Raw genomic sequence first — 18501 nt, 5'->3', positions numbered from 1 at the left:
ATGGAAGATGCCTTTTAGAAGCACAGCAATGTGGTCCAGCTGAGAGGCAGGAGGGAGCAGCCATTTAGCATTACATTCCCATTTGGACTAAGTGATTGGAAGGGCGAAAAAGAGAGATTAAAAGCAAGAAGTGAGAATTGGGAGGAGAGTGGGAGGGAGGAAGTTTCCAGAAAACACAAAACACAGCTTCCTTAAGTCTTTTGAGCTAAAACTTTCTAAATGATGACTTTTAAATGATGATTTCAAAAGGAAATTCATATGAACAACAACAACAAAACCAAGCCAAAGCTTTATTTACTTAAGCAAACAGGAAAGAAGTAGAGTCGAGGCCAAAACCTCTTCAGAAATCGGAAAGAAGCTACACCAAGAACTGTGGAACGTGATCCTTTGTTTCTGATTGGAGCTCACTCAGAAGCTTTTTATTAATTTAGTTAATTACTATTTTTTTTTAACTTTGGGCCAGACCCTGCAGTGCTCTGGGTTTACTCCTGGCTCTGCAACACTCAGGAACCACTCCTGGTGGGGCTTGGGAGGCCATAAAAGGTGTCAGGGATAGAAGCAGGGTCCACTGCATTTAAGGCAAGCATTCTACCTGTTGTTCTCCAGCCCCTCAGAAGTTATTGATAGCAGAGTACAAAAATTCAAATGCCTATGTACTGGTGTCATGTAGGAACACCAGTTTTGTATTTTAAGGGTTTCTTTCCCCTGAATTTTGGTTTGTTTATTTGTTTAATGGCTGGAGCGATAGCACATCAGGTAGGGAGTTTGCCTTGCACGCGGACAACCTGAGTTTGATTCCTCCGTCCCCCTCAGAGAGCCCAGCAAGCTACCGAGAGTATCCCACCCACACGACAGAACCTGGCCAGCTCCCTGTGGCGTATTCGATATGCCAAAAACAGTAACAACAAGTCTCACAATGGATACGTTACTGGTGCCCACTTGAGCAAATCGATGAACAATGGGAGGACAGTGTACAGTGCTATTTGTTTAAAATATTGACTGAAAGCAAAGATTTGGCTAAGCAAAAAGCATCCACGGGTCAGATTCAGCCCATGTGTGATACTGGTGAGTACACCATGATTTGAACACAACTGTGACAAGTCTGGGTCTAGTAGAACTGATTTATAAAAGTAATTAGTTTCATAGCTTCTATAATCCTGAAATCCCCCTAAATGGCACTAATATCAAACAAGGCCAAAGAGGCTGAATCTTCACATTCCTTTCATGTACAACCATTTTGCTAAGTGGCTCTCCCAGCCCTAGGCTGTTGTATTCCTCAGTGTTCCAAGCATGGTCTGGTCTTTCCTGGGGATTAGAAATTGTGCTCTCCTCCTCTTCCAGCTAATTACTTTAATGCATCCTGAATGTATCTAGGCTGCCGCCCCTAACCACTGGGTCATCATTTATTCACAGGCCTGAAGTCCCTTAAGCAGCCTCCTGCTGGTCCACACGCTGCAGGGGATTAATGTAGTCTAGTTGGTGAGTCAAAAAGAAAGATGACATCATTTTCATGTCAGGAATGAGGATGTGTGTTTGTGTATGTCGAGGTTATGGAATACGAGGGAGGAAAACCAAGCAACTTCTCGGATATGGTGGCACAGTACCCCTCCCCCTTGTCTTTTGCTTTCAATCCAATCTGGCTTCTCCCAAGTGAGTTATTAATATGGGACACAGGCTGGCTTCCTCCCGTCTGTCTCCTCGTATAAATCCAACTAATTAATTTACTTGACTAGGAGTCTTTTTCTATCTCTTTCTGTCTTGGTTGTTCCAGCTTAGATTCTCTGAATTCAAATCCAAGATACACAACATCTTTAACAATCACAACGTAGCACCTTATCTGTGGGGCTCAAAGTACAAAGATCTTTTCATCCTAAGATCCACCATCAAAAAAACTTGGGGGAAAGGAATCCTTAAGTAAAGGGGTTGTTCCATGAGAAATCAGGCCAGAGAGCAAGTAAAGGCCAGACATCTCATTCTGTCTGCTTCAATTAATAATAGCAAAATGGAAAGAACCCTGCAAGGGCTGGAAATTTGACAACCGGAAGAGATTTACAAATGTTTTTCAGAAAGTTCCACATTATTGAATTCATTCAATACCATAGAATGGTGGCAAAAGAAAGCCTACTCTCGAACAATTGCTTCAATAGATCTTGGGTCTCAGTGAATAAATAGAAAACCCCACCAAAATATGCTGTTTGTTGCATAGTTTGAAAACCACCCCCTCTCACTCCCCCCCCTACATCCTCCCACCTCCTTCACTCCTGCCAGAGCTAAAGCAACCAGGTCTCTGTTGGTTTCAATGTGGCTCTGTTTTCTATAAAAGTGTCAGCACCCAAGGGCTGAATAAGGTTGATGTTGCAGGAGAAATTTGGGTCAGATGACAAAGGTGAGGTATGTGCAAACCGAGAATAAATGGGAGATCTCCTTCTGTTCTTGTCAGCTGCAGGAAGGTGTGGGGCTGATTTCCCATTTTCCCATGTGAATGAAGACTGGTGGAACTTCCCAGATCATTCCTTAGGGCCCCTTTAATTCTTTCCTTAGTATTGCAAGGGATTTTCTTTCTTTGTGGAAAGTGTCAATGCTTGTCTTTCAAAGGCCAAAAAAAAAAAAAAGTGAAAAAAAAGAGGATTTGCAAAAACAAGTGCCATGCTGCCCATTTGCACACTAGTTTAGAGCGAGGAGTCAGGAACTGCTAATGAATGTACCAGCTGTGTGTGGAAAATCAGCCAAGCTCAGGCTTCGGGCTTTCGTTTCTCTGATGAGCTCCTTTTTCTAGATTGCCTGTGAGAAACATGAGCCAGGGCTTCAACCTCAACATACACAAAGCACAAGGGCAGCCAAGGGCAGGCTCTCCTGGAACACTCTTTAAAATGCTCCCTGACTCGGTATAAAGTAGCTGCTCTCCCATGATTCCTTTCTTCCGTGGTCCGATAATATCTTCAGATATAGCCTCCCTGAAACTGCTCCTTAGGATCTGGGACCTTTTAAACTCCACTTTCCAGGTTTTGAAGACGGGAAAGATTGGTGGCTTCTACATTTCCTCTATTCTTTCTCTCTCTGCCAACACCACCCCCTCCTCACCTCATCTACCCTTTCTCTCTCTTCCAGAGCGTTACTGAGATATAATCAACAAATAAAATTACAATATATTTAAAGGGTATAACACATAGAATTTGATGTACTTAGGCATCACAAAGTATTCTCACCACTGAAGTAACATCTATCACCTCACATATTTACCTTTCTTGAGAACCTTTGTTCTATTTTCTTAGCAAATATTCAGATACAGCACAGTATTATCAACTATAGCTACCATATTATATGTGAACTCTTTACTCTTTAGATGCTATTTATTGTATAATCGAGATACTATTTACCAATCTCTTCTTATTCCCCCTCTTTCATCTCCAAGCCTCTGGCAACTACCATTCTACTCAGTCTTTTTCTATGATTTCATTTTTTCCCAGATTCTACACATAAGCAATGTGATGCAAGATATTTTTTTGTGTCTGCCTTATTTCATTTAGCATAATGGGAGCGATAGCACAGCGGGTAGGGCGTTCGCTTTACAAGCGGCCAACATGGCCGACCCGAGTTCGATTCCTCCGCCCCTCTCGGAGAGCCCGGCAAGCTACCGAGAGTATTCGATATGCCAGACACAGTAACAACAAAGTCTCCAATGGAGACGTTACTGGGCCCGCTCGAGCAAATCGACGATCAACGGGAGGGCCTTTACCTTTACCTTTACCTATCTTTTTCACCCTGACCTGCCCCGGTTTCTAAATGTTGTGATGGAAGAATTGCAAATTGAAGGTTTTCCTTATTTTTAAAGGTGAGTAATTTTCTATTGCATACATATAGTACAGCGGGTAGGGCATTTGCCTTGCATGCAGCCAACCGGGCTGACCCGGGTTCGATTCCTCCACCCCTCTCAGAGAGCCGGGCATGCTACCAAGAGTATCTCGCCTGCATGGCAAAGCCTGGCAAGCGACCCGTGAGGTATTCAATATGCCATACACAGTAACAACAAGTCTCACAATTTGTTGTGAGATGTTACTGGTGCCCGCTCGAGCAAATCAATGACCAATGGGAGGACAGTGCTATAGTGCTACATATACTACATCGTTTTTATCTATTCATCTGTTGCCTGACACTAGGGTTGTTTCCATACCTTGGCTATAGTGAATAATGTTATTATTCAACATGGGACAACAGATATTTTCTTGCATTAGTGATCTTACTTTATTTGGATATATACCCACAAGTGGAACTGATAGATCATATGATAATTCAATTTTTGATTTCTTAGTGATCTCCATCCTGCTCTCAGTAGTGGTTTGGGGGTTTACAATTCCACCAAGATGTCCACGGGTCCTTTTGTCCATGTCTTTCCTGCGTTTATTATTGCTTGCCCTTTTGATTATTGATGTGCGTTGAAAGCTCATGATGATTGGGATTTGCATTTCCCTGATGACTATTGTACAACTTTTGATGATTATTGTTGGAAATTTGCATTAATTTTTTTCTTAGGAAAATTTCTATTATTTTACCCATTTTGGAGGAATGAGGCCTCAAAAGCTCAGATGACCCAAAGTCTCGCACTAGTGATGCTTGACCTACTGAGTGGGTGGTTTAATATCTAGCAACACAGAGGAGCTTGGGTCGTCCAATGCTGCAATGATGAAGGATGCACTACCGGTGTTCTGGGCCTCTTAAGTCAATATCTGGTGATACCGGGGTGACTGGCATGTGATTCTAGGGCTTAAATTCAGTTCCCAGTATATGTGTCCCTGACAGTTGAAATCTCTCCTCTGCCTCATGCCCCTTAAAAAACTTGAGTTATTTGATGATTTGTTTTAGTTTGTGGCTATTGGATTGTAAGAGGGGTTTTTTTTTTTTTTGGATATCAGCCCCTTATTGGATATATGAATGGCAAATATTTTCTCCCACTCTGTAGGAGGTCTTTTCATTTTGTCAATGCTTTCCTCGACTCTGCAGATTCTTTTTAATCCATTGTAGTCTCCATTGTTGATTTTTGCTTTTATTGCCTTTGCTTTCAATCCCAAAAATCATTGCCAAGATCATTGTCAAGGAGCTTACCCACTGTGTTTTCTTGTTGGAGTTTTACAGTTTCAGGTCTTTCATTCAAATCTTTAATCCATCTGGAGTTCATCTTTGTGTGTGATATTAGATAGGGGTCCAGTTTCGTTCCTTCCTCATTTGTAATGCTATAAGCTGTCTAGCTGCTCTTTGAGTGAAATGGATCAAAAGCACAGTGGTATGAATTTAGGGATGAGTGTAATCTTGAATATGCCCATATTCATGGGCATATGTCAAGAGAAAATCCTGTTCACCCTTTATGAAACTCTGCAGCACATTCAGGGCTATGATAATAGCTACTGTTTATCAAGCACTTAATGTGTAAAAAGCACAATACTAAAATATTTTCTTTATTTCAGTGTAATCTCTGAAACTAGTGGGGAAATGTACCACTTTTCTTCATTCTAGCAATTCTCTATAGATGGACTCTTTCATAAATAGGATTATATCACTATACATAGCATAAGTTCACATGATAGCTGTTGCCAAGGAAAAAGTTGTCTTAGCATGTAAAGGTTATTTTTAATTCTATAGAAAAGAGTGAAATGGATTTTTTTCCAAAATAGTCCATAGGGAAAAGTTCGCTCATAAAGAACTTAGATGCTTCAAAGTAAATTATTTGCCCTCACAGTCTGTCTTGGGCAAACTGCTCTTTGTGCTCTAATTTCCTCATCTATAAAATGACATTTAATGATGTGTATACTGATGAGTAAAGAACTTAGAACAGTGCAGGCTACACTATAAACAATCAAGAATGTCAACTGTTATCATTGTCACCGTTATTATATCAATCCAAGGAAGGTATTTATTCCCAATTTTACAGATGAGGAAACTGAGACAAAACAATTTAACAATTTGCTCATTTAGGTACAGTCAGTTCTGGAGACAATGGTTTTCACCCCAGGTTATTCTCCTTTTACTCCATCAACTAAAATAAAATGTTGCCACTCGATATGAAAAATCTGGACATTATGTATAAAATACAATTTCGTTCACCTCTAGGGTAACTGAGCTGTAAAGCAAACATAAAGTGTCCTAGAGATTGGGCATGTGTCATGTGAGATTTTTTGATCCCTCTGGTAGAGAGAGAGTGCTTAATTACCATGTGCCACTGCTGTTAACCTCTGCAAATAAGTCTAATTATCACAGATTAATGAACAGGGCTTAGGCACATCTAAAGGGGCTTTGCCGAGGGGTTTTCATTTCTGCATTTCATTATCTCCATAAATGCTGTTGTTCCCCATGCACATGGTTATGGGACTTTTATTATTTTTTTAGCAGCGCCCTGTGAACTATCAACAAGAGTGCCTGTGAGATAGCTCAGGGCAGGGATCGCTTTCCAGGAAATCTTTAGGAAGCCTGTTCAGTTGGGTGGCTGCTGCTTCACTGTTTACTGATGAATCGTGCCACATGGGTTCATAGGGAATAAAGCTTAGATGGTTGCCAAGGAAACAGGCTGAGATTTTGGAAATATCTGAAACCATGGTGAAATTTCCAGGAAAAATCAATGTCTTAGTCAACAGTCAGATTAAACCTTCTCTGCATCGGTGTGAGTAGCAACAATGCAGATAAAGCTTGAATGAGTGGCTCGAGGCTGCACCATGACTTAAAAATCGCACACATGATGTTATGATTCTCAGAGAACATTTTCTGTAAACGTACCGGAAAGTGGTCATCATGCTGAATTTTACAACAGGGCTCTGCCTAGCAGCCATCTTTGAACGAGGCTGTGTGCTAGAGAGACAAGTCCCTGGTGAGGACCTTGAAAATCCCAATGTCATTTTGTAGCAAGAGAGCAAGCTGGCAGCTGCAAAGGACTTCAGCCATGCAGAGGCTGAGACCTCAGGAAGAACTTGGGCACAATCCACCAGACATGTTTCATTAATAAATGATTAGATTTGCAAATCTTGTCAGTAGAGATTGCTATCACAGAATTAATGAAATAAATAATGAAACATTTCCAGTGTCTCTGGCTGGCTTTCAGAGCAGAGTAGATCTCTGCCTTTGTTGCAAATTATGGCTGTCTCTTTGATCAACTCTGGAGGAGTTCAAGGAGTGATTTCCCTGTTTCCAACATCCACCTCAAGCTTTTAAGCTTGCATTCTTTTTTTTTTTTTAAACTTGAATTTTCATATCATTTGTGCTTCAAGCACAAAGGTTCCCCAGGATAATTTCAGATAAAGAAACCCAACAGGATGAATAATTTGCAGTGAAGAAAATCTGAATCACATGTTGAGAAACAACCTATTTAACACTGGGTTAGGAGAGGGATAGGGGAGGGAGTTTGCTTACAAATGAATGTTTAAAAAAAGAAATATTTGCAACTTTATTTGTTAGTCTCTGTTTGCACAGCTCAAAGTTGAGAGCATTTCCTGATATAGAAGCAAACCAAGATGCCACCCAGAGTGGATTACCCAGAAGGCAGACAAAACATATGCTTAGGACATTAGCAATGCAGTGGTAACTCACATTTCTTTTGTTGAAGAAAGGAAAACCAGATTTTTCATATCTTAGAAAAGGTATCAAAATATTCATGGAAAATTCAGAACGTTGTTGGGTGTCTTTATTCTGATATTATTATCATTTGAATTCCTATTGGACATGTGAGGAATTGAAGATCTAATATCTATTCACTGTGTGGAACCTTTAAAGGGATTCCTGTACTGTGATAACATAGGAGATTTCTTCTAGGCTTCCTTCAAGTCCTACGGTATTGGAAACATTATCTGTAAGCTTGACACTTTGAGTTATCTTTCAGAATAAAGCATTATATTGATAGTAAAAATGGAGTTTTTTGTTCTCTTCTATGGACTCCCAACCAATGCATGAATGCTAATGTACAACAGACACACACAGACACAGATACAGACACACACAAACACACACACACACACACACACACACAGTTACTTAGAGATCACATGGAATCAGTTTCAAGGTAGGAATCTTGCTAGATTGTTTGCTTCAGGACTTTGTCCTGGCTGCTACCACTGTGCTCATTTTGGCACTGAAAATTTACAACAGAATGAAGTTCAATTTCATCCAATTAAAAAAAATCTCAATTGAATGAGAAACTTTGAGTGTCTCTTTTCTCTTCTATATTCATCTGCTATACAATAGTTACATAGGCAAAATACTTTGAATATGTCCTGTCTATGTGATTTATATGATTCTTCATCACCAGAAATCTTCTCAATAGAAAAGGATATGGGAAAGTAATAAATTCTTAAATTAAGGAAACAAAAAAATTGTTAAAATATTAAGAATCAGAGCAAAAAACGTGGGGATGGCAATAAAAAGTTTCCTTTAGATGTATATAGAGGATATAAAGGATAGTTTTGTTGTCCTGTGAGGGTTTTTTTTTTTTTGCCTTTTGGGTTACACCTGGTGATACTCAGGGGTTACTCCTAGCTCTATGCTCAGAAATTACTCCTGGCAGTGCTGGGAACCATATGGGATGCCAGGATTGAATTCTGATCGACTGCGTGCAAGGCAAACACCTTCCCTGCTATACTATCTCTCTGACCTGTCTGTGAATCTATTAAGAGAGATAGCCCCCACTAGTACAGGGCTACTCCTGGTGACGCTTAGTGGGGATGTTGGGTATGCCTACAGTACAGGAGCTGGAACTTAGGGCCTCAAACATGCAAGGCCTATACTAAACCACTTAAGTTTTCTCTCCAGCCCTTGTGTTGATATTTTATCATATCTTTTCACTTATCTTCTATAATTGACCAATTCTCTAATGGGAGTGTAAATATATATATATGGTTATATTTTCTAAGAAGAGAGATTACATAGGGTATTAAATTACTATTGTATTTCATCCCTGCTAAGGTGCACAGTTTTCTCATGTTTTATCTCTTCTGAAAGCAGGAGGCCTATCAGATCTGTGTCAGCCATGCAGCAGCTGTGATGTGACTATCAATATTATGAATGGGGTTTGAAACTTTCAGATTTTTTTTTTTATTTTTAGCTTTTTGGTCAATGCTCTGGGGTTACTCCTGGCTCTGCACCCAGGAATGGCAGTGCTCAGGGGACCATATGGGATGCCAGGAAGCAAACCTGGGTCAGCCACATGCAACGCCCTCCCAGCTGCACTATCGCTCCAGCCTTTGAAACTTTCAGACTGGGTACCAGCTGCTGCAAAGAAAATTTTGGAGGCACAATACTCCACTCTTAAAATGACATGAGGTTATGATGTTAGGTGGAAAAAATTGGACACTGATGATAATTGGTTAGAAATAAAAACAGAAACCACTGCTTTCAAAACTGCAGCATGACTGTCACGGCAGGAAATATTAATCAAACCATAATATGCACAGTAAACTATGCTTGAAGTGTTTTAAGACCAGCTTATTCAGGCCCATATATTCCAAAGTAAGACCTCTGATTCCAGCAACTTACCACATTACAAATTTTGACCTGTCCATGATCAGTAGTCACTCACTATCTTCTGTCTCAAACTACCCTTTATCTACCTGCCAACTTTCCTGAGCCCTACAACTCCCTTTTGGAACAAACTGCAGAATTTTAATCTTTCTGAGTAGGCTCACTAAACCCACTGTTGTAAAATCGACAGTATTCCCCAGCGGTCTTAGTATAGAGCGCCAAATATTTGAAAAAAGAAAAATTCAGTAGAATCAATAGACTCTAATGCTAAAAAGTTTTAGGAATAAGGTTAAATTTTTAACTTACTTAATGTTAATTAAATGTCTTTTATTATAGGCACAAGAGTGATATATATAATAAAATGCATATCTACTAAGACTTAAAGGATCCCTACAAAAGTATAAAATAAAAAAACTGAATAAGAAAACATTGTGTTTTAAGTTACAGGCATCAGTTTTTCTCAGTGGCATATAAAATGATGGAGTACCATACAATGGAAGGCATTTTGCATTGGTAAAGATACATTAATAATAACCAACTAACTTTTACTTGACATTAAACAAGGCACTGGGCTGAGGCCTTACCTATATGAACTCATTTAATTATCAAAACATTGCTAAGACGTAGGTGCTATGATAATCTTCATTTTTCAGATGTACCAGGAAGAGGTGAGAGGGCTCTTTGAATTAGACGAATAATGACTGGTGAAGTGTGAGGACTGAGGGGTAGGGAATGTGCCCCTGTAAGGCTAGGATTGGAGGAAAGAGATGGCGCTTGCAGCACTGTTGTTTCCTTAAAAGCAGGGAAAGCATTCATTAGAATGATAGGACTTGCACAAGGCAGGCACTAAATTTGGGGACTGGGGCTGTTAAGGGTAATATATTAACCAATTCTTTGGCACTCTCATAAGTGAAATTGTTTCCCTTGGGTATTTAAGAAAAGGTGCATTCTAAACCTAAAATATTTGCCAGCTTATTTCTTTCTAGAGTCCCTTAGCGTTCAAAGCCATATATCAGGATTAAAAAACAAGCAACCAAATAAAAACAAACCCAGCACTTGGGTCATCCATTTAAGTCACTGCTTGACAGCTGTTCTGGGAATGGCTGTTGCCACGGGTTACTGCAGGGCACTCAACATCTCAGCCTTACCCATCACTTCCAGGCTGGGCTCCTGTCTCTCTGGAGAGACAACCCCTCCTTCGTCCCTTCTTGCCACCGCCCCACCCCCGCCTCTTAAGCCCCCAACCTTAAAGGTTCGCAGTAAAGATTTTTCCCCTTTGAAAGAAAAATAAAATAATAATACGCTGAAAATTCCCCAGACGTCACCTCTTTGATGCTTTCATTGCCTTCTGCTTGTCCTTGATGAGAAGAACAGCATCAGCACGCCTTTTCCTCTAACCTTCCACAGAGGCTTCCAGCCTTCTCCCTTCTACAGGTAGAGCCGCTGTCAAAGGTATCCATCATTAACCATGCCAGTCAGTGCATCCAGCAATAGAACGCACATCAGTGAACTGGCCAGACATCCATGCCACTGTATCTTCTATACTCCTAGAGGTCTTTATTTTTATTTTCCTTTACCTCTTTTATCACTTAATCACTTAACTTCCCGTTAGTCGTCGATTTGCTCCAGCGGGCGCCAGTAACATCTCCATTTGTCCCTGTCGCGGGCGAGTGTAGCCCAATGGCATCTGTTCACTCTGGGAACATGAAGAGCCTCAAACCGATCGTTCATGATCTTGACGGAGAAGTCTGACCATCTGGTAGGTGGGTGGCCACGCGGTCTTTTGACATCCCCTGGAATCCAGTCAGTAACAGCTCTAGTCCAGCGGTCGTCTGCGTCCCTGATTCTTGATCGTCGACGGATGTCAGAACTCCGGATTTTTTCTCTCATTTGAGTGAAACGTGATATTCCAAGCATAGCTCTTTCTATTCTTCTTTGGGAGACCTGAATAGCGTTCTCATCCTGTTTGCATAGGGCCCAGGTCTCTGAGGCATATGTTAATGCAGGAAGAACAGTGGAATCAAAGAGATGTGCCCGGAGCCGGAGCCGGAGGTTCTACGTCCTCTTAGCTATTTCTTCGACGTTCTTGAAGGCGTTCCAAGCCGCTCTCTTCCTCCTGTGCAGCTCGGGTACCACGTCATTTGTCATGTTGACTTCTCGACCTAGGTACACATAGCTGTTGCATTTGGAGATGGTCGTTCCGTTGAGAGCGAATGGGGCATCAGGAATGAGGCTGTTTCTCATAAACATTGTCTTGTTAAGATTCAGCTGTAGTCCTACCTTTCCACACTCATGGTCAAAGTCGGCCAGCATTTGTGCCGCTTGGCTGATGTTTGGTGTTATTAAAACAATGTCATCAGCAAAGCGGAGGTGGTGTAGTTGCCGACCATCTATCTTCACTCCCATTCCTTCCCATTCTAGTCGTCACATGATGTTCTTGAGGGTGGCACTGAAGAGTTTTGGTGAAATGGTATCACCCTGCTGAACCCCTCTCTTGACATCAACGATCACTTCTTTGTAGAATGGTAAGATCCTGGTAGTGAATCCGCAATACAGCTCATGGAGGATCTTGATGTATTGGGCTTGAATGCCCTGATTGGCTAGGGCTTCAATGACCGCTTCCGTCTCAACAGAATCAAAGGCCTTCTTTAAATCAATGAACGTTAAACAGAGCGGCATCTTGAACTCCTGAGAAACCTCAATGAGCTTGGTTATCATGTGGATATGGTCGATGGTGCTGAATCCTTTGCGGAACCCGGTTTGCTCGCATGGTTGTCCTTCATCTAGTGTTCTGCCAATCCTATTTAGGATGACTCGAGTGAACAACTTGTAGATGACAGACAATAGGCAGATAGGGCGATAGTTGCCAATGTCATGGATATCTCCCTTCTTGAACAGTAGTATGGTCCTGCTGGTTTTCCATTGGGACGGAACCTTGCATTCAGACAGGTAGCGAGTGAAGAGCCGAGCCAGTGTGTATTGATGAGTACTGATGGCAGGTTCTTCAGGTGTTCAGGTCTGACCTTGTCTGGGCCGGATGCTGTTTGTTTCTTTTTATTTTGTTTCTTACCTCTTTTATTTTTAAGAATCTTTTAATATTTGGAGTGGTGATGGGACACACCTGGCAATATTGGGGAGTTTCTTCTATCTTTGTTCTTCATGGTCTCTTGCATTGGTGCGTGGGGTACCACCTGGTGCTGGGCATTGAGCCTGGGCCCCTCACATGCAAAGCATGTGCTCAGCCCTTTGATCTATTTCTCCAGTCTCCTTTCATTTTCTTTTAAGCTTTTCTCCTATCTGGTTACTGCATTGACATATTCTATTTGACCAAGAGTTTAAGAGATGTAACTCAGGAGCACTGTTGTTTTTTTTTTTTTCTGTGACCTGTTTCCCTCTTTTCACACTCAGAGGGATTCAGAAATTCATAAAAATCCCATTTACAGCTACTTTTATGTTTTAGGACGAAGCGGACAATTAAAACATCTTACTTAGGTCATGTTATTTCTTGGAAACACACATGCAAAATGCCAGTATTCTATCTAATATACCAGGCTAATTGTATCGATCATTTATAGTTATTAATGCCTTCAAAATTATGAAACAGGCTGGAGATATGACTTGGAGAACACCTGCTTTGCATGTGTTAAGATCCTGGGTTTGATTTCCGGCACTACCAAAAATGAAAAACAAAAGGCACAACATGAAATCTTGGTGATCTTACTCTTTGCAAAATCTCAAAGTATATTTGCCACCTATTACACTTACAGAAAAGATTAATTTGTGGGAATCACCTTGAGATTCCTGTATGAAAATTAACATGTTATCATTTCTTTGCTTCAGGTATTCAGTAATATTTAAGAGTTCACAGATGTTCCAAGTCAAGTTCTGTCAAATATGCTATTGGCTTCTCAACTGACGTTTTAGAAATAGAAATTTGCCACCAGCTACATTTTGCCTTTGCTTTTTCTTCCCATCACCTGCTCCCCAGCCATTTCCTTTTAGTCCACACATTCCCCTCTTCTAGGACTTTCTTATAGATTATTAAGAAAAAAGATGTAAAATCGCAGGGAGGATTAAGGTAGACACAGCTGGTGTCAACAAAAACAGAGAGAGATGAAAGAGTATTGAGCAGGACTGAATGGATAGCCCTGGGCACTCCTGTGACTCATCCTTGACCTTTCCCCTCCCAGATCAGCCCCAAGGCAAGTAAACAGGTTTTCAAAGCAGGCGACCTCCTGGGTCTCTCCATACATTTTCATTTTAATCTCTTTGCAAAGTGGTCAAAATAAATGTCCCTATAAAGCCAAGTACCACTGGCAAAAGTTGAGTTTGAGCCCACATAGAACCCTTCTGCTTCCTACACTTGGAGGGTCCTCAGCTGCCAAACATTCGATTCCAAATAAAAAAAAGAAAGAGCCATGAATGAGGGTCTTCAACATCATTGCACCCTTCAAAATGGTTAGGGAGCTTTTGAAAATATTGCCGGGAGGCATTATGGGTGATTAAATTTTTTCTTTGTATTGTGAAGATTATCTATAATGAGCATGCATTACTTCTCTAATCCACAAAAAGACTTTCAACAAAAATGGAATTACAGCACACATTTTAAAAATATGAAAATACCACCCAGTGAGTTATTTTTATGAAGGACTAAAATAGAACAGCTTCTTAAAATTGAACCATTAATCTAGATTGTCACATACCTAAGAAATAGTTTCTGATATAAATCAATGAGTTAAAGATGGACTGAAATATTTCTTTGATATAAAGGAAACATGCATTCAAACCTTAACTACAACTCTCTCTTTATGTATTACTCAGTCTGAAGGGGGCTAAATAAAATACGTTTTCTATGTATAACTGTGGTTTGCATGTTGTAAATGATTATTTTTTTCAATTAGAGACCTTCAATTGTGTGGAAAGAACAGGGGACTTCAAATCATTAACCTATCAAATCTCAGTACTACTTGTTAACAAATAGGGCTTTGGGACCAACGCACTCCAGAATGATGGGAGACCAGAGACCTGTAAGCATTTCACCATCTTCTTTTCTGTGGATCTTTTTGTCAGACAGTATCACTTCCTTTATTTAAGATCCTACTGTGTTAAGTTTTAAAAATATTGATAAGGTTTGTCTCAGTAAATTCGAAGAGATCGGGAAACAATCTTGCTCTCCTATTGCCTGAAAATGACTTCATTTTATCCAGCAAAGACATAGAGAAGAGAAATAGTCACTCAAACAAAACAACAGAACATAGTTTGGTTAAGAACAAAACTGGAGAAATCTCATAGAGAAATGTGTTGCAAGTGTTAGTTACACCATATTCTAAACATCAACTTTTTAAAGACTCACAAATCAAATTGCTTTATGGTTATAGGAGCATTTAATACAGTGTGACCCATTTAAAGTTAACATTTTGTATTCAGGATGATTAATGACACAGTATTGTATTTCAATTACTATAAGATACTTCTCTGTAATAAACGATCACAATAATATCCACATTAAGTAAATAAAAAGCATCTTTAAAGTGTTATGTATAAGTGTCATTATTATGGTATAAGTGGATCACATCATACAGTGAATTATCAACAGTGTTAACAAGAAATCTCAAAACCAAAGTCTATATATTTTCATCTCAGCACAAGGATCTAGGTAGATTCCCCCTCATTAGCACTAACAGTAGTGAAAGAGAAATCCTCACACAGTTGCCTAGTTCTGCTCTGTCCAAACTCCACTGAGTAGATTCACATGTGTAAAGCCAACTGATTCTCAGAATATTCCAGTCCAAAGGGAAATAGCAGTGGCCACGCAAGTGTGAGTTTTATAGAATACCAGCGCATGGGAGAAACAAATGCCAAATCGAAAACAAGTCCAAATTTTCCAGCCGGGGTTGTCCACTTAAGAATGGGGCATTTGTGCACCACGAAACCTGGAGAAATTTGGGACTTATATATCTCTTGGAAGTGATGACTTTAATATCTTTTTTCTGTACGCGCCTCATTACAAACAGCATCACGATGGAGATGGCCCAGGGAACTCATCTACTTTTCTATCCCATCTCAGTTGAATTGGTCATTGTAAGAGGAAAAACAACGAAGGGAGAAGTATCCTCACATGGATGCTGGGAACAGAAACCAGGGACTTATTCCTCCTGGTCACAGGCAATGAATGTGAGTATGTGCTTTCCACTCCCAAAGAATATCTAGAACTTTGAATTTTAAGTCTCATCTTGCATCGCAGGGTAACTGCAGGAGCGCATGAGGATAAGAGGGAAAAGTGAGCCCCTGTGAGTGGGGACATGGAGGCTGGCCAGGAAACCGGTCCCCTTGTATGCTCGGGTGTGCATAGAATTGTTTGACTCACTGCATTTCCATAATAGTCCTGCACAAATCCTATCTGCAGACTGAAGAGAAGACAGAATGATCTCCTTTACTTTTTCATCATTAAAAAAAAATTAGTTTGTTTTTAAATACAATTTCTTCTGGCAGAGCAGACCAGGTCATAGGTCTGGGTAATTGCTGATGATAAGGTGGAATCAGAATGATATTGCTTTGTATTTGGGTCAAGTCTTCAGGTGCTCAGTGTGGGATCAAACCAGAGTTGGTCATATGTAACACAAGTCACTTGCCCGTACTATCTCTCTGGCTACCAAACAACATTGTTATAACCTTAGATCTCATCCCTAAAATTGGCCATGAGAAGGAAATGGAGCAACTGGTGTGAATGATCAGCATCCGCAAACAGGTCTTATTTACCACAATAAAATCCAAATTTACCAAGAACAATTTCAAAATTGCAGGCTGGACAGAAGAGGTCGACATTCTTTACATGTGCAAGTGGTACCACGTGGGCCCCCAAGCACTGCTGGGTGTGGGCCTGGTGGTTCCTAGCACAGATGGCTCCCAAGCAGTGCCACATGAGCTGGCCAAACACCAAATCTCCTGCACAGCTGGGCCAAGTATCCTTGGGAGAGGCTAGTAGGACCCAGAACAGCTGAGAAGCAGCTCCCTCCCACGCACTGCCTCCCCACAAAGTCCCAAATAGCAAGATATGTGAGAACAAAGGTATGTCAATAAAGCAGCACATGAGCTACGTGAAGATTCCAGAATAGATTCAATTAGGTCCACATCAAAATTTTTTAGATATTGTATCTGAAATTTGGGCTCCCTGCACATGGATGGCTTTGGTATGTGACTCTATAGTAATACAAAAGCTATAGTTAAAAAAAAAAACAGAAATCACTGTATTCAAATCCTACTCTCATCTACAGTTTTGGTTTCTAAGTTGTAAGTTGAACAAGGTTATAAGAATGTTGTAGCCACCTGGATTTCAGATTCCTCATTTTGAGCAGAAACAGTGTCCCTCACCTAAAATTCAGTCTCTCAGGAACATGGGGGTCTCACTCACTCCATAATTTCACACTTCATAAGTTTTCTATTAACCCATGATTTCATAATTCTAACTCCCCTCAAAATTCTTAAAAAGAAAGTCCCACAAAATCTGTGCTGTTTGTAAATTGGCATAAAAGTACAAACTTAGGGATCAGGAAGATAATATAACAGGTAAGACACTTGTCTTGCCTGCAGCCAGGATGGGTTCAATTCCTGGCACCTTATATGGTCTCCTGGTACCACCGAGGTGAGGAGTCAGGAGTAATCCCTGAGCACAGCCAGGTGTGGCCCCCAAACAAACAATCTGGGAACTGAGAGATAGTACAGTGTGTAGGAAACTTGTCTTGTATGCAGTCAACCGGGGTTTGATTTTTGGCATCCCATATCATTCTCTGAACCTGTCGGGAGTGACCCCTGAGTGCAGAGGCAGGATTAAGCCCTGAGCACTGCCATGTGTGGCTCCACAAGAAACCACATACAGACAAAAAATACACATTTGATGACAAAACCTGATCTGATTAACAAGAGATTATTTATTGGTTCTTGGTTCCTCTTGGTGTGAATTGCTGGATAAGTGTGAATGCATTACAAGAATTTTAATATACCTGCACTGTACTGTACTGTGCTGCACTGTCCTCCCGTTGTTCATCGATTTGCTCGAGGGGGCACCAGTAACTTCTCCATTGTGAGACTTGTTGTTACTGTTTTTGGCATATAGAATACACCACAGGGAGCTTGCCGGGCTCTGCCATGTGGGTGGAATACTTTCAGTAGCTTGCTGGGCTCTCTGAGAGGGATGGAAGAATCGAATCCAGGTCGTCCGCATACAAGGCAAACGCCCTACCCGCTGTGCTATTGCTCCAGCGATAAAATATATCTAAATATTGGATTTAGTATACCTAAAATAATAAACCTAAATATAATATACCTAAATATTGGATTTAATATACCTAAAATCCAAAAATTAAAAACTTTAAAATATATCATCTTGAACCAAGATGTACTGAGAGACGACTATAGATCAACTTGATGATGATGATAACAATGACCCAATTTTTTTTATTTTAAACTATTTCTCAGATTTCTTCTTTCTTCCAGTTTTATTTAGCCCTTGATTTTGGCATCTCATTCAAGTCACTGCCCAGGATTGTTCCTTCACTACAACTGTAACAGTTTCTGAGAAGATTCTGAGAAGAACCCTTTCTCCCGGTTCCCAGTCTTGCCCTGTTCCTCCCTGGTTTTGATTCTGAGCATGCTCTGACACTGGCTCAACACTCAGTGGCTTCCAGGAATGAGGAACTTGGCTTTCGACTGGCTTTGTGTTTGACCAATGGATCAAGACAAAGGTTTCATTGTTTAATTTGGCTAGGAAAAACAGATGGCTTGCTTAGTGAGGATGGAAGGAAGACATGGAGAGTGAAGACAATTTATCTTCTGATAAAATAGAATCCATTTACACACTGATACACTATGTGTATCTTATTCATTATTGTGATTCATCATATGCAGAAAGACTCCATTCAAACCACAAGCTCTGTGGGATGAATACCATTCTCAGAAGCAGGGGGACTATTGATACATGGATGTCACCAGGATGGGGTTCTCTCCTTTTGG

Source organism: Sorex fumeus, unplaced genomic scaffold (genome assembly GCF_029834395.1).
Source record: "Sorex fumeus unplaced genomic scaffold, SorFum_2.1 ptg000014l, whole genome shotgun sequence".
Lineage (NCBI taxonomy): Eukaryota > Metazoa > Chordata > Mammalia > Eulipotyphla > Soricidae > Sorex > Sorex fumeus.
Note: the sequence above shows the minus strand (reverse complement) of the source record.